Source organism: Staurois parvus, unplaced genomic scaffold (assembly GCF_062004578.1).
Source record: "Staurois parvus isolate SC_StPar_1 unplaced genomic scaffold, SC_StPar_1.0 ptg000930l, whole genome shotgun sequence".
NCBI lineage: Eukaryota > Metazoa > Chordata > Amphibia > Anura > Ranidae > Staurois > Staurois parvus.
In genome coordinates, this window is record NW_028318726.1 from 728674 (window position 1) to 747473 (window position 18800).

Sequence of the window (18800 nt, forward strand, 5' to 3'; positions counted from 1 at the left end):
AGACAGATTCCATACTAATACAGAGGTAAGCTTACAACATGACATCAATTTGACATGGCACAGGAGGAATGATATATATATATAAAAAATATATTTTTTTTTATTATACGGCCAAACATTTGTGAATACTTTAGCATCACACCTTTTTAAACATCCCATTTCAGAGTTATGAAAATAATATGGAATTTCCCTAGCTTCACTTTTGCATCCTCTATACCAGTCTCTATTTTTCAGGAAAGCCTTTCTAAAAAATTCTGAAGTGTGTCCATGGTAATTCGTGCACATTCAGCCAATAGAGGTCAGATATTGATGTTGTTAGATGCGAGGAACAGACTTGTAATTGCCAGTCACACAAGTTCCTCAACACCAAACTCATCAAACTGTATCTTTATTGACCTGGCTTTGGGTGCAGGGGCACAGTAATACTGAAGCAAAAAAAAGGCATTTCCCCAAACTGTAGTCACAAGGTGAAAAGCACAATTGTTAAAAATGTCTTTGTATTATACACTGTAGCATTACCAGTATACCTTACTAAAAATACCTCAACTTATTTGGTTATACAATTTATGTTTCAATGGAACTATATATCAAGCAAATTAACAACCCCTTAGTAGTCTTCCACATCTGCTTTGATCACTATAAATCACATAAAATAAACTTTTAAAACCATATAGTTACCATACAAGATTGTTTGCTGACACAAGCTTCCTTTTTTTATGAGGGTAAGTTTAAATACTAGATATGGTGGACACAGGGTTGGGGGATGCCTATGCCACTTCATTGTCTTTCACCTCATTGTCAGGATTTACTGCAATGTCCCTCCTGTCAGAAGAAATAGGGGCCTTTGATAGCTGCTGGGTAGAAGATTCTGCTCTCTCGTCCTGCCAATAACAGGCTGTTGTGTGTGGAAGAGAGTGGACGCCCACTGAGAACATACCTCAATCCAGCATAGTGCTGTGCCACTAGAGAGTATGGGCTGCTTTCATTCCTGGTGTGTGCCATGCCGAGAAAGAGGTCTGAACTGAGTGAGTACACAGAGGGTGGATGGATAATTCAGCACTACACCTTCCCTCTCCTTCTCAGAACCCCACAAGAGTCCCATAGTCATCTTTTTCTATTAGAGCCCTTCAATACCCTTTCCTCTCTCAGAGCCCCTTACATTTCTCTTAGCAACACCACCGTTGCAGGGAATGTTTTTATTTTCAGTGACAACATCGATACAGGGCTTTTTGCCTTACAGTGACACCACAGATATTGGGGCATTTTTCTCCTTCCAGTGACACTGCCACCACAAGTACATTTTTTTCCAGTGATACAATCAACCCAGTGAAATTTTTTGTTTCAGTGACACCACCACTGCAAAGACATTTTTCCTTCCAGTGATGCCAGAGATGCAGAGACAGTTTTTCTTCCAAGGACACCAAAGACCCAGGGAAAACCACAGACCCAGGGACATTTTTCCTACAAGTGACAAGGATCATTTTTTCTTTTCAGTGACATCATTGACACAGTACATTTTTTCATATCAGTGATACCACCAAGGCAGGGACATTTTCCTTTGCAGGGCCACCATTGATACAGGAAAATGTTTTTCTATTCAGTGACACCACTGATGCAGAAACATTTTTTTTTCTTTTCAGTGATACCACCGACACAGGGACATTTTTTCCTTTTAGGAACACCACTGATGCTGAGTGTTAGGATACTAGTGAGTGGTGGCTCCTTAATAACCAATGGGTCATACCTGCTGCTTACAGCAGGGGAAAGTCACTGGTTGTTAGGACTTCAACATGCTGGGACATTTTTTCATTGTAGCAACACCATCAATGCAGGGTCATTTTTTCCTTTTCCACTGTTTACCCCATATTTGTGCACCAATTTTAAACTCTACAGTTGGTTGTGGTATACCACAGCTATTGGTACTATTTCAGCACATTCCACAAACATTACACACATTTTTGGTGAAGTGCATGCGACTATTATCCTCATCCCTTCCTCTACCGGGGTGGGTGCAGTTTTTCATCTTCACCCTGAGCCCTGGATGACCTTGTCCCTGCATGCTGTGTACATACCTTACTTGAAATAGTGTACATACCCTAGTAAAAGCTGGTTACCTACTAAAAACACATACACAGTATCAGAATTGACCTCATCTGTTTACTCCAAGGTAAAATAAAAATGTTTTCTTTCGTATACATTGTTGAATTATTTTTATTATGTTTCACAACATAATAAAATGTTTAAACAAAATGTAGCAAATTTAAAGCCCCCACTTGTCTATAATATAATAGCAAATAATGTGATTTCAGAAGCATTTTAGGTATTACATTTAATTTTAGAACAATTTTATTATGTATTAGCCTTTTCACAGGTTTGCAAAATTCTCAGTGAAACTTAGCTAAACTACTTCATATATTGCTTTTGTCTGAGATGTAAAGCAGGAAAGCTGTATCGTGTTGCTATGCCTGAATGATGAATCTATTAGAAAAGTCACATTAGTAATATGCCTTGGCTCTCCATTCAGTAGTACAAGAATGAGAGTAATGTGCTGTTAACAATACATTAGCTCCAGTTCAAGTAAATGGAAGTCAATGCATTGCTAACTGTGCATTAGATTTCACAATGAATAATCCCCAAAATGGATCTGTAAAATATTGCATAACTATTACTATACTGTTAGAGAAGGGATATTGAGTCATGAAACTGTTGTCAATCTCTGCATTGTTTTATTAAAAAATATAGAGAATGTGAAGGTGACACTGGCACAAATCTATGTATCTCCGTAAGTGTGCCTTGTAGACCAGATCCCAGATGTAGGAATGATTACTAGTGATGCAGATTGTGGTTTGTGAAGTGATGTAATTGCATTATGCTGAAGTTTTTGAAACTAAAAGCCCCCTAAAGTTTAAGTGGAACGATGGGCAAAATAAATAAATGACCTATATGATGCAGTCTGTCAGTACCATTAAGGCCTGGTCCACACTGGTGCGATTTCAGATGTAACTTGGATCACACAGAATCACATGACAGTGGAAATCACATTCATGTCAATGGTACAAGTTCACAACAATGAAGCACAACAACAATGCGACTTTGGGGAAGGTACATGTGCTACTTTGGTGTGATGCAGCATGATTTTATACCCCATACTCTTCAATAGAGATGCACCAAATGCAAATGTACATGCATTTGGTGCAATTTTGCTCATGATTGTGTTGGTTGTTAGGAGCTGTTGGAGTTCAAATTGCGATGGTCAGCAGCAGGGAGGAGTCCTTGGATATTAAGGAGTCATCACCCGCCAGCGTCCTAACAGTCAGTGACACATTTCTGCTGTCAGCTGGTGGATTCTTGGATGACAGCAAAATGTAAACAAATGAGTCTGTCAGGAAAAATTACTGACAGAATCCTCCAGCTGACAGCAGAGATGAGTCACTGGTTGCTAGGATGCCTGTGGGTGCCAGCACCTTAGCAACCAATGACTCATCTCTGGTGGGTGACAGCAAAATGCAGTATTATCAAAAATGCACCAAAATTCATCCATATGCAACCAAGTCCCACTATACAATCACCACCACACATCAAATCACAGCCACACTAGTGTGAACCTAGACTAAAACAGAAGTCTTTTGATTTTCTGAGTTCCCCCTACAACATAGGTTTATTACCTGATGATGCTGCCAATAAGTCTGTTTTTTTCAGCTTCTTTTAACAGACCAGACTGAACAGAAAAAGGGTTGGAGACAAACCATTTAATAATGACAGGGTTGCTTACTAAGGATGAACTTGGGTTTTGTCCATGTGCTGCCAAACCCAGAAGAAAGCTGTCAGTGCCCCCCAATCAGCTGTGTTTGGGGAATAGCCCACCCCACAACTGCAAATACACAAGGTCAGGGATTCCTATGACATCATTACCCTAATATGGCCATGTGATGCCTTCTCGCCGTTTGTTTTAACCCTATTTATTTCAACAGTCACACTACAACCGTGAACAATGCATGCAGTTGTTCGGCACTTACAGCACTTCCCTGTTTATTTGTCTCCCGCCAATCCCTACATGTTGGGTGAACTCTGCCAGTGGCTCAAAGTGAAGCATCATGCCGAACAGCAGAAAATAAGCTCATCTGTGCATATTCCCCCCCCAATCACTTGCAAGTTTAAACGAAGCCTTACTGTATACACTTACAGTATACTTGTAATCTATTCAGCACTTAGGGGTTTAGGGTCATATGAGTACCGTGATTGGCTGTCACAGCGGTCACATGATCAAAAAGGTCACCTTTCTGTTAGCACTCAGGGCGTGTGCTCTCAACACGTGTGGGTTTTCTTTGGGTAGACAAATATGTGGCCTCTCCATGACAAGGCACAGGTCGATAAAAGGCCGCAGGTTGAATTATAACTAGTCATGGAGGAACATCATTTTAGAGATGGCCTAATATAATTAGGTGCACTGGAATTCTCCATCAGTGATAGATTTCACATCAATCTACTACAATTATCAACAGCTCTTAGCTATTCACAATATGTATGGATGCAAGGAAACCTTTCTGCAAAGATCTGTGAAATCATTTTTATTGTTTCAATACTATATGAATGTAATTTCACAACTAACAGTTTTGTGATTTTTTTTTTCCTGGGAAAATGCAAGTGATTACCTTCTAACTTTAAAATGGGCCCCAGGAAATTATCCTTGTTTATTGCTCATTACAGGGACATATGCATCATTTTTAATGTTGAGCTAAAGTAGCTAGCCTTCAAGGTCAGATCAAGAATCACTGCCCTCATGAGCTCACAATTTTATATGAAGGATGAAAACTATCTTATTAAATTAACTATTGTAAAGTGTCCTTCAAAGATATACTCTTGTGCAGGTTAAATTAACCGCTTCCTGTCCACCCTATAGCAGGAGTATTGCTACAGGGCAGCACGTATGCGCAAAGTCACGGCTGTCAATCACCGGGTCCCAGCTGGTGATTCCTTGCCGGTGCCCGGTGATTGCCAAGGATCTCCGAAGGGGGGGGGGGGGGGACTGTTTGTGCTATGCACAGCCATGCAAAGCAGTGAGCAGAAGCTGACAGGGGAGAGAACTGTTTTGTTTACAGCCATGCAAAGCAATGTGCTTACAAACACACAGCCCAGTATGCAAAACAGCACACAGTTAACCCTTTGATCGCACCACATGTTAACCCCTTCCTGCCCAGTGTCATTAGTACAGTGTCAGTGCTTTTTATTAAAGGATAGTTCCCCCCAGTGTCAGAATGCCCACTGCAGTCCCACTATAAGTCGCTGATCGCTGCCATTACTAGTAAAAAAAAAAAAATTCCTGTATATATACCGCCATTTGTAAACACTATAACTTTCACATAAACCAATTAATTTACATGTATTGGGATTTTTTGTTAGCAAAGACGTGTAGTAGAATACATTTTGGCCTAAATTTATGATAACATTAGATTTTTTAAATTATTTTACTGGACATGTTTAATAGCAAAAAGTCCAAAATATTGTTTTTTTTTCTCTTTTTTTTTATAGAGCAAAAAAATAAACACCGCACAGGTGATCAAATGCCACCAAAAGAAATCTCTATTTGTGGGGGAAAATGGACATAAATTGGATTTGGGTACAGCATTGCATGACCTTGCAATTGTCAGTTAAAGTTAACCAATGCAAAAAATGGTCTGATCAGGAAGGGGGGTAAATCCTCTGGAGGGCAAGTGGTTAATAAGAGTATAATTTATGCCTTAAGTATAGGGATACCTCACAAATCACTGTATAAACATAGAGCTGTAACAGGGACCTCAATGGCAGAAATCCTCTTACCTATACCCTGCCAGGCAGAGTACTAACTAAAAACATGAACATGTTAAGTCAATCCGATCTAACTACTTAAAATAGCTGTAAAAGCTTAATTTGTTTCCTAAAATAATAAACATGTTATACTTGTAAGGGTATTGCACAGAGCAGCCCCAAACCTCTTTTCTAGTCCCCCACCAGTGCTCTCAGCTCCTCCTTTTCCTCTTATAGCATGCTGTGTTTTATGGGGGCATACATGCAGGTGCGCTCCTGAGCCCTGCTGTGTGCTTCCATAGACACAAACAGTGTGGCTAGGCCCTGCCCCCACTCCCTCCTCACAGGATTTGATTGATAGCAGCAGGTTCCAATGGCTTCCACTGTTGTCTCTGTGTCCTGTGAGGTGAGGAACAGAGACAAGTGCCTCTACAGATGGCCACAGCTCTGGATCAAGATAGGACATAGTATATAGAGAGATGGGGGGAGGGAGATACAACTATTGGGGCATTTTTTTACCCTAATGCAGGAAACCCAAAGAAAAAGAGAGGGGTATACCCTCAGTATAAAGGGACTTTAAAGGCACCATACTAAGTTACCAACATAATAATTCTACATACTGATTTCCCCTGCTGTTCCCTGAGAGGTGGGAAAAATAATTATTATTTACCCTAATGCAGGGAATACATTGAGGTAAAACATGACTTGCATTTAGAAACCACTTTTATAGGATGATCATGAAAATTGAAAATAAATAACATTCAGTCTTTCTAGCATTAACACTTCCTTTAACTCTTTCACTGCCAGGCCCAGCCTCCCGTTTTTCACTTGAGGCGGCCAGACCATTTTTGCTGTTTTACACTATTTTACATTTTACAATAACATTGTTTTACTATTTTACATTTCACTATTTTTCACTCACAGCTTATATTCACACATTAAAATAATGTTTTTGCACACACAAATACAACATGACTTCCAAAATTCTGAAGGATAAACCTTTAATAAATAACAAATATTTAATTCTTTTACATACACACACACATATATTCCTTTAGCCTGTTGTCACTGGATATACACATGTATGTTGCAGCACAGCAGTGGGTCACTACATATATGTGTATGGGCAGTGTCACTGTTTTTTACTGGGAGCACACTCACTTGGGCACCCCCAGCACTGTGATCTAGATGTCACTCACAGCTCCTAGTCTCTGTTTACATCAAAGGCCAATAGGATGAGCGTCCAATCATGTGACCACTGTGATAGCCAATCACTGTGGTCACATGATCAGGAAGCTCAGGAAACGACTCAGTCTTTAAGTACCCCTTATAAGCCTGCTTAAGTTGTGGTGAGGGGTTAAGCTAAGACATTTAGACTGGCTTACCACCTCTGGTGTACTGGTAATTCTCAATCTTCAGTATGGTAACTTGCAGTACCATCCCTTTTGAATACCACTGCAATGCAGGCAGGAAGGCAAAGCACCTCCCAATGTGTGCAAAAGTGTGTTTCCCTCTCCTCCTGGTGACAGGTCCTATTTTTGGATAAACCAGGATTTTATGGTTGCTAAAGAATTGACCAAAAATGTACAGCTTCTGGAAATACCTTGGACATTAAGGGTTACTGAGCTAGAGAGCTGAAAGCAGTTCTGTTCCAGCATAACCCTTGTGTAAATGTCAGCAAAAGGGTTAAAAACCAACAGCACTTTTTATTCTCCAGTAAAATTGCATAGCAACACTGTGTCACTTTGTGGAACAAGGCAGTCTTTGATGAATATGTAGTTTTAATATGGCTTAAAGTAATAGAGAAATGAAAGCCTAACTTGAGCTAAAACCTTTTAAATAATCACAGCAATAATTAAATCACAGCAACTTTGTTTTTTTTTCTCTTGGAAAAAAAAAGTTTATACCATATAATTAAAAGCTGATCATTGTAAACATCAATGTTAACTGATTTGAACCAACCACTATATCTGAAACTTCTGCAGGACAGCTTGACTGTTAAAGAAAGTGGAAAAATAATGGATACTGGACCAATGGGTAATAAAACTGTGTTTCAAAGGGGACTCACACAATCAAAACCAGTTCATGCTGTAGACTAGGGGTGTCCACCCCGAGGGCTGCACGCAGTCCAGGAGAGTTCAGCATGTGGTCCGGGGCATGTCTGGAAAAATCCCATGCGAGAAAAGCCACAGCGGCTAGCATGTATGGAGGGTTTCAAGAGATACCACGTATAACTATTTGCATAGATACCGTAGCTGCACCGAGAATGCAATAATGAGCACAGCTAAAGGGATGCCAGGGGTGCCATCATTGTAAAAGCACCTGCAACAGCTAAAGCAGGGATTCTACATAGCACCAGGTAAGTAAATGTCACTTGGCTGTATGGTGGGGTGGGGGTGTTGAGGTGGGCTGCACCACCCCCACATTTTAGTTGCTGACCCCGAAGTCCCTCCACCCACAACCTCCCCTCACCTGCCTACACAGTTGCCAACCGCCATTAAATTCAAGGATCCATGATTTTTACATCTGTCCATGAATGTCTGTTACAGGCATGTTGCCTGCATGTCCATAATGGATATTCACAAACAGGTGTAAAAATCACGGATTTTACAAACTGTCTGTGAATTTAGGCTAGGTTCACACTACTGCTGGTGGTTGTAGGTTGCGCAGGGATGACAGTCATTTTTAATGGCACCCCCATGCATCTAAAAATGCAGCGTGTTTTCAGGTGTGGGAATCGACACACAATTGATTGGTGGAAAAGCAACATACAATTTCCCAGCCTCTGTGTTTTAAAAATGGTGCAGGAACATTTTTCTTGCATGAAATGCAAGCACAGCAGCCTATTTCAATGAATGGGCTGCCATGCCCGAGCAAATGAGGTCCAAGACAATTCATCTTCTTCCAATGTGGCCCAGGAAAATCAAAAGGTTAGGCACCCCTGCTGTAGACAGATTATTTTGCCCATAGATACACTTTAGCGATCAATTGCCTACTATAGCCTTTCCTGCCTAGGCTCTATTTTATGGTCTACTAATGGATCTTATGTGTTTCTGGGCCCAGGAAAAATGCTCATTAAATTTGCCCATGACCTGACCATCTTCTCCAGTCATTGTTTCTTGCATACTTAGTGTAGCTCAACAAAGGCAGTTGTATTATGAAAATCTTAAGTTAGATTGTACATCTTTCCCCTGGTTATTATTAATTCAGCTCTAATGAACCTACTAGCACTTTACCAGTGTCAGGAAAACAAATCATTTGAATGACTACTAAGCATTTTAACAGTACGTTTGAAAATCTATTGCACCATTATCATTGCAAATGTCAAAATTATTCAATCTAAATGTGATTTAAGCCGAATAGGAAGGCACATGTGAAAATTGGTGGAAAGATGAAGTCAAAGCAGGCATTTATGTTTTGTCTATTTAATGAAACATTCAGTATTTTCCTGTGAAATACCAAAAGGATTTCCTGTAGTGTAAAGAGCAATACTAAATGATGTGTATTGCATTAACAAAAAAAGAGAAATACAGTATTTCATGTGGCTGCAGAACTAAAAAGGCAAAACACAATGGGGCTTTATTGACCTAATTCAGTCCTAATGGCTGTGCCCCCTTACTATTGGGCTAACCGGCCAATTCTTAGCAGTTCAATAGTGCTACTGAAATGTTTAAAGATTGATTTCTTTCTTTGTATCGTGTTTTTATAACTTTAACCTGCAATATAAGAACTTAACAGTAGCAGGTCTGAATGATTGATCTTTCACAAACACATAATGCCACAAAATTAATTGTATAGCAGAAATTATTAGCAATTAATCTCCATTCGCATCCTCCAGACTTGAATCAGAGTGGGAGATTAATAGCTCTGCAAAAGCTTGTTTTGGAGATTCTTGCGCAATGTGTTTCCATTTAACATTGGCTTAAAAATGCAAAATTCATAATTCCAACGTTAAAAAAGTTCCATAACCTGTCAAACTATAGCCAAAAGTGTCTGAACAAGAACTTTCATAGCAGGATCACTAAGTATTATTTTAGTGAAAGTTACATATTTACAAATATTGAATATTATTTTTGAAAAGACTGTAGCACATTAAAGTTAGTTTAATTTTTGTGTCTACCTGTCCTGTATTAAAAAAATACCAATTGTTTACTTGCCCTGCTGCTTTCCAACGCTGTTCCCAGGTTCCTACCCTATCCAGTTCCATCAGTTCTCTTCAGTTCAAATTAGAGTAATGCCATCATGCCATTATGCCCATTTCCTATGAGACCAGCATATCTTTGACGCACCCCTTGGGTACGTTATCGTGCAATCTGGGCTCACAATACTTAAAGATGTCATTATGTGAGCTCTTTTCAGACTAGGAGAATAGCTTGCTCCCTTGAATAAGAAACATTAAGAAGCTCCCGTAAGTCACTGGACCATCTAGAGGACCTCAAGAATAAAATATATAGTATAGAGTTTTTGTAAACAAAAAAAAAAAAAGCTCACAGGAATTTTTACTTTGTTACTTTAAAATAAAATAACTATTCTTTAAAACGTACTGCATGTTTCACACAACACCACAAAAAAAATAGCAGTGGGAGGGGCGAAATGCATCAGCACAGACGTGGTGATACTAAGCTTAGGAGCTTTGTGGAACACTAGCACCCTACTATAGTACACTTAAAGATTGATGCTTAATATATCTGGAAACATGTGAGTGCAATATAAGTGTGTCTGCTTTTACTAATAAATGGAATTTCACTATTTTGGATGCCTCTCTCAATTCCTTACATTTACAGTATATCACACAAGTGAGTACAACCCTCACATTTTTGTAAATATTTTATTATATCTTTTCATGTGACAACACAAGAAATGACACTTTGCTACAATGTAAAGTAGTGAGTGTACAGCTTGTATAACAGTGTAAATTTCCTGTCAGCTCAAAATAACTCAACACACAGCCATTAATGTCTAAACCGCTGGCAACAATATTGAGTACACCCCTAAATGAAAATGTCCAAATTGGGCACAAAGTGTCAATATTTTGTGTGGCCACCATTATTTTCCAGCACTGCCTTAACCCTCTTGGGCATAGAGTTCAACAGAGCTTCACAGGTTGACACTGGAGTCCTCTTCCACTTCTTTATGATGACATCACAGAGCTGGTGGATGTTAGAGACCTTGCGCTCCTCCACCTTCTGTTTGAGGATGCCCCACAGATGCTCAATAGGGTTTAGGTCTGGAGACATGTTTGGCCAGTCCATCACCTTTACCCTCAGCTTCTCTAGCAAAGCAGTGGTCATGTTGGAGGTGTGTTTGGGGTCATTATCATGTTGAAATACTGCCCTGCGGCCCAGTCTCTGAAGGGAGGGGATCATGCTCTGCTTTAGTATGTCACAGTACATGTTGGCATTCGTGGTTCCATCAATGAACTGTAGCTCCTCAGTGCCGGAAGCACTCATGCAGCCCCAGAGCATGACAATCCCACCACCATGCTTGACTGAAGGCAAGACACACGTGTCTTTGTACTCCTCACCTGGTTGCCGCCACACACGCTTGACACCATCTGAACCAAATAAGTTTATCTTGGTCTCATCAGACCACAGGACATGGTTCCAGTAATACATGTCCTTAGTCTGTTAGTCTTCAGCAAACTGTTTGCGTGCTTTCTTGTGCATCATCTTTAGAAGAGGCTTCCTTCTGGGACAACAGACCAATGCAAGGGATTGTCAAACAACAGGCAAGGCAATATATCTATAGATATATATCTATATATCTATATCTAGATATATATATATATATCTATATCTAGATATAGATATATCTATATATATATTTTTTTTTCATATCATAGAACACTATGCAAAAGTGGTTTAATGAGTGCATGTGTCAAAAATGGGTAAGGTGGAGTCAATATATTTTAGCAGTGCAACACCAAAATTTACGACTTAAAAATTAAAAAATCCTTTAAATAACATGCCTGGTGGATGCCTTGACCCATGAAGTAGCACATTTATAAAATGTATACAACCTACTGCAGCAAAACTAACATTTACAAAATAAATAAAAACCTGTGGCATAATTGATGAAATATGATCATGTCCATATTTGGCCAATAACATCACCCAGGAGACTCCATCCCTTTGTTTATGCCCAGCTGTTATCCTTTATATCTGTAATTGACAGTCAAACAGTGGAAGGGAGAGAATCCTGTCAGTGGTCAGTGAGTTTTTGTTTTCGGCAGGTCAGCAGGCATTGGATATTGAACTTGATTACAATTTGCATCACTAGACAATGTGATTGAAGATAGATGTACATCGTGGGGCATTTTTGATGTTTTTTGTCCCTCATTAACTGCTTCCCCACCACCCTATAGCAGATATACTGCTACAGGGTGGCAGGAGTGCGTAAAATAACGTATACATACATGATTTTGCATTTATGGGTAGGGAAGCATGAGAGCTGTGCATGCGCCCTACCCGTGCCGCCATTTGCGGCTGTCAATCCCCGGGTCCTGGCTGGTAATTACCCACCAGCGCCCAGTGATTACCGAGCATCTCTGATGGGGAGGAAGACTGTCTTCCTCCCTGTCAGTTCAGGCACACTGCTCTGGATGGCTGTGCACCCCACCCCCTAGTAAAACACTCCCTACACACAGATAACCCTTTGATCACCCTTCATATTAACCCCTTCCTGCCCAGTGCCTTTAGTACAGTGTCAGTGCTTTTTTTAGCACTGATCACTGTATTGGTGTCACTGGGGATGTCAGGGACACCAATCAGTTCCCCCCAGTTTCAGAATGTCCACCACAGTCCCGCTAAAAGTCGCTGATCACTGCCATTACTAGTAGAAAAAAAAATCCCAGTATACCGCCATATGTAAAAGTTAAAACTTTCACGTAAACCAATTAATTTACACGTATTGGGATTTTTTTAATAGCAAAAGCATGTCGCAGAATACATTTTGGCGTAAATTTATGGCATTTGATTTTTTACATTTTTCTACTTTTTCTTCTGGGCATGTTTAATAGCAAAAAGTTTTTTTCTCAAAATTGTCTTTTTTTTTTTTTTATAGCGCAAAACATAAACACACAGGCGATCAAATATCACCAAAAGAAAGCTCAATTCTTGGGAAAAAAAGGACATAAATTTCATTTGGGTGCAGCGTTTCATGACTGCGCAATTGGCAGTTAAAGTAACGCAGCACCATAACGCAAAAAAGGGCCTGGTCATGAAGGGGGGGTAAATCCTCAGGAGGGTAAGTGGTTAAATGACTTGTTAAAGAGCGTCAAAAGTGTGTTTATTTGTGGTTTTCATTTTTAATAATAACTCATTCAGATGGGTGGGTGCCAGTATCTGGGGTTCACCTTATTGTTAAAGGGAATTCCAGATTCTGATAAACCCCCCACCAGTAATACCCCCCAAACCACTGGGCCAGGGTTGTGGGGATGACCTAATCAACAAGGCCCCCCATATTGTTGAGGGCATGTGGCCTGATATGGTTCAGGAGGTGGTGGCCACATGCCCCCCCCCATCCCCCTTTCCAGGCCTGCCAGGCTGCATACTTGGATAAGAGACAGGGGTGGATTTTTGTTTTGGGTTTCCCCTTTTGGGGGTCTCTGGTTGCTAAGGATGTGGCAGGTGCCTGCAATAATAGTGGTTGAAGGGTGCCTTTATATAGTCAGAAAAACCCTGTAGAAAAGAACAGGCTAAAAGTCAAATGTTCAGACAAACTCCCGAGCAAGCAGAAATCAGTCATAAATTGCCTTGGACGTTAGGTGACAACTTATTAGCAGATCACATAAGAGGCCTATAAAGTGCAGTAACAGAACAGTTACATCAAACTAAGGGTTCAATTACCAGACAATAGACAAAAGAGTCCTAACTAGGATAGACAACATCACTCACAGTTCACATAGATCAACGTGAAAAAAATGTATTGGACAATACTAATAGAGCATATCATCAGTCTCCTTCTACTTCTCATAACAGGTCACACTGTAAATATGTTTTATATCATGATAATATCATGCTAATGTATGAATATGAATATATCAACTTCCTTGTGGCTCTAAAATGATCCCCAGTGGAAAAACAATCAGGTCTTAAAATAAAAACAAAAAAATTAAACAAACATTGATTTACATAAATGTGCTAATAATATAGCATAATACAAAACAACACAATGCACCTGATAACAGAAGTAAAAAAGTAAAGCACAAACCTAAAAAGGGATTATGGATACCTAAACTTTTATACAAGCAAATAGTCTATTAATACCTATAAAGCAGCTTTAAAAGGAGAACTGTTTCCAAGCCTGGGGCAATTCAAGGAGCTCTGTGCATCCTAATAAGGAAACTGCCAAAAAGGAAGCCAGACACATATAGTGGACATATTGATGTTTCCCTCATAGCCATGGGCTGCTTGTCAAGCTGTAAGTGTATATATATCAAGTCTCTAAATAGTTGCAGATTTTCAATCAACAATGACTATAACAAGATGTTATAACAATCATTGAAGAAATAGTCAATGTACTTCAGCTTCTGTCCACACAGTGGGACTTCAGCTGTCAAACAGCTGATCCCCCTGGGAGCGTATACAAGGGTAACAATGGTGTCTCATGGACATTCTGGAGAATTGCAAGAAACGTGTTATAGGAGAAACATCTAACTAACCATTTCAGATCCCACCTTCTGAAAATGGTACCTGTCTGGTTGTTATGCTGACCCTGTTATTTCAGGATTTTAGCAAATTACTGGCCATGGAGATCAATTGAGTCACCAATTGCCACAGACAACGCCATCTGCTGGAGGATATCGGTGATCACCCTTTAAAGAGGATTGTAAGGACAAAGTGAGGGGTGGTGATGTGGGTGTGATTGTAGCATGAGGTTTTGTGCATTCTAAAAATAAATGAGCAGTAGCCAAAACTTTGAGAATGGACTTTCTATGTAATGGATGATCTTTGTTAATTTATTGTATTTATACTGTAATGCTCATCCAGATATGTTTATGTATTTATTTGTGATTTTCCTTTTTTAAAAATAGGATCTTTGCTTGTTGTAGCACTTTCAGTCATATTATTATCATTAACAGAGTTATAGCAGATTAGCCTAATCAGGAAGGGATACAACACATGATATTTCATGGATGGCTAATCTTTGTCCCACTCTCCTTATCTGCATGCTTGTCTCAGATCAGTGAGTCAGAAAGTAATTTTAAAGTGGCTGTAAATCCCTACATATGCCCAGTGAAGTGATGAGCCTCAGGTGATACACAGAGATTAGTTAAATCCTCTTGTATAAGTTGTACCTGTTTATTTGTAGCCATTTCTTCTGCAGATCATTGTAAAAACACACAGATCCAAGTATTTTTTCCTGCACCTTTAACAGCAAGGGGTGGAGAACTGACATCACACACAATGTATAGAGCACAGTGTTCCCTGATATCTGACTGCTGATTGAAGGAAAGGGACACACTTCCCTCTACAGAGTCGTACAGGCTCATAGAAAAATACACAAAGCAAAGGTTATGAGATACCTGCTGTGTGCTGGAGGGGCACTGGGAGGCTGCAATATCTGGAAAAACTGTCAGAAGTGACTAATGCAGTTAGCAGAGAGAGGAGAGATCAGAAAGGAGGCACATTTGGTGCTATGAATTTAGTCTAGTACATGGCATAGTGGAATGTGCTTTGTTTATTTTTCACGTCAATTAGAACCTCTGTTGATTCCTTTCCTGTCTGTGTTCTTTTAGGATGATTTTCCTTTACTTCTTGTCCTGGTGACATCCTTACCACTATGAAAGGACATGAGTAAACCTCTACTGAACAAACTGATGATAAAGATCTTACCTAGGTTTTAGGCTTTCTCTGATCTACTAAATAAAACATTGTTTATTTTTTTATTGCCATTGTGACTTAAGATGAGCAAAATGCAGGATTTTTATTTCCCCAAATTTCTGATAAAAATAGGGAGATTTTGACAAAATATTGCTATTTTGATTAAATATATTGGAGGCAATGAGGAAGGAAAAACTAAGGTGGTTTTTGGTGTTTTAGGTGATTGTAGCCGTATTAGTATACTTGTTACAAAAACAAGTGAGTGCTGTCTGTGACACTTTTTTTATTTGCACTAACATCCACTTTTTCAGGACAAGCTTTTGGGGTGTAACCCCTTCTTCAAGGGGTACTAAACTATTAGTAATCCTTTTATCCTTTTAAACAGACTGCAAGTACAGAGAAACACCATTCATCATGCTATAAATATAATGACTCATACATTTTTTTTTCTTGTGTGCCACCTACAGTCATGTATTAGGGTACATTATAAGCTGGATTTGTCATATATTGGGGGGAATATTGAGCTGGATTGGTCAATCACAATCATATGCAGGGGTGGATTTTGAGTTGAATAAATAACACAAGGAAGAGGCAGATTAAAAAGTCTCAGTATAGTGCATGAACAATAAGGTAAATCCAAACCAAACATATGTTTACATTTTTTTTTTAAATTCAAACATAAAATCTTGCCAGGCAGAGTACATCAAGCTTAGTAAAATAGCCAAGGCACCGAGGTATCTGCTGATTCCACCCATCAGCAACATATGTCTACCTGACTCTAGCATCCTCCTTTCACCTTTCATCTAGCAAAGTGCTAAATTCTGGGATTAAGATACTGTATATACTGTCACTAAATTCACTTTAGGTCATTTGGTACAATACCAAAAGCATTTTAATATCTCAATGGATCTTACACCACAATATCCAGTGATGCACATGACAGTATGGTATCATTACATAATAGGGGAAATAATAACAGAAATGGTAAAGCAGTCAGAACAAACTGGTCAGTCTGGTTGAAAAAAAGAAATTAAACATGTTCAGTAATCAAGTTACAATATATTTCTCTATCATGAAAAATCAATTTACTATACAGTGGTTGTGAACCCTTACCCAGTGAAGTGACTGGCCTCAGGTGATACACAGAGAGAAAACCAATCATCCTACATAAGTTGTACCTGTTTATCTACACCTGTCTGTCCCTTACATCCATTAAAAATGTAGAAATTACACAGGATCTCTCAGCTCTGAAAATCAGGGGGTAGAGAACTGAGGTTACATCAATGAGGAAAGCTCTGAGAGTTGATTGGAGGGAAGGGACACATCCCCCTTCATACAGCACACAGGGACAGAGCTGAGGCCTTCGATCTGCTGGAGCTCCCTCCCTTGTCATCTTCTCTTGGTGTCAGGAAAACTTTTCAGAAGTGACTCATGAAGATAGCATAGAAAGGAGTCAGCCAACATAAATTACACTTAGTGCTCTTAATTGAAACATTTACACACTATAGAGGAATTTACTTTGTTCATATTTCATGTCTGAGGTTTCCAACCACTTTAAGTTTACTTTAGGTTGCTTTTTATATCCACAGACAATGATTTTTCTGTAGCTGTCTATTAATATTACTGGATATTACTTTGCATAAGCAGGGGGCTTGGCTTTATTTTATGTCAGAAATAACCCACAATTACTAGTGAATCTAGCTGTAGAATATAATATTATCTTGATTAATATTTATTATGTGGTCCATTGTCCTGTTTCAGCAACAGAATCTGCAATATAAGACTATAGCCATATTATTTTACAAATTGTCATGCAGATGTACAAAGCAAGAAATACTAAAGGAATTTCAGCAGAGCGGCCATTGCTACTATGTAGCTATCAATCATTTCTGAAGCTTGTAAAGAAGAACTGTCATTCGTAAAGTGAATAGGAGATTGAGATTACGGGATGAGACTGACAGTGAGGATCATATTTACTATGCAGAGTCACTCAATAAGTTAACAGCATCCCATACACTATTTATATCATCAGGGACATAGAGTCTATAGAAAATAAAAGAAACTTTAGCTTCTGACGGACAAGGAAAATATTGCAAATAGAAACTGTGACTAATGAGCTATATCTACATTTCTACCTTAAGTGATTTTACATATTACATTGAAATCCTGAAGAGATTTCATTGTGCTGATGTTTAATTGACATTTATCTGCAAAGATCAAAACCTATGATTATGCTTTACTTCAACTACCACTGCTTTAATGTGAACCCAATGAGTTCTTTACAACAATCGCTCAGGAGAAGATATTTCTCTGGCTGTTTGCTTTTTCCAAGCCATTTACACACCAGGTTGAGAGGTGAGGATCAGAATGTTTGCACCAGACATTGTACCTTTAAAAGCCAGCAGTGACAAAGCCCATGTTTCCATTGTCACAGACCATCTGTGATAATGAATACTATTCCTGCATTCTCTGGGCTATAAATACGGGTGCCAGAATTATATCATCATCTAGAGCTGAATCATTATGGACAGTTTATAGTTTCAGGTTAACATCTATGCTTTAAAACATAAGTGCTATAAGGTGTAGTAACTTATCAGCAAAACACCTTTATTGTAAAAATTGCCCATTTACATGTATTTAATGCATGGAAGAGCCAGGTACTTTATTTATTCTTCAATGTACATAAAGTGCAGCTCAATTAAAGTGCATGAAAACACATAGTACATATGTTTTCATGCACTTCCACTGCTTGGAAACAAGTCCATTCCCTGTCAACCAGGCTTTTTCTCCTGCAAATGGCTAGTGAAAATCATGTAGTAAAAAATGCCTGGTGTGACGGACGCGGCGTCAGACCCCCAGCCCTTTTCACCAACTCGTGACCGAAGGACCAGCCAATCTAAAACCACGCTGTCACGTGCGTAACAATACCATGCTCAGCTGCATCCTGCACAAAGATTTTCCAGCTAGTGGACCACAATCTATGTACCGCAGCCTGAGAGCGATTGTTACTGGGTCAGGTTAATTACGCAATTAACCCTTCACACTGCCACCACCTCCTTTTTGTACAAAGAAAGAGGAAACTCACCAATCTTAGCAGTAACACTATGATGTTTGAATAAGTGTCTGGATACACACTGTCACTGCAGGCAGATGTTTTAAAACACACAGTAGCACTCTTCAGAGACAGGGATT

General features: G+C 39.3%; 1 protein-coding gene across 9 annotated transcripts in view; it reads right to left on the reverse strand.

Annotated features, from left to right (window-relative positions):
* Positions 1-18800, reverse strand: part of TENM2 (teneurin transmembrane protein 2) — a 1359942-nt gene that overhangs the window by 377914 nt on the left and 963228 nt on the right. The window lies entirely within an intron of this gene.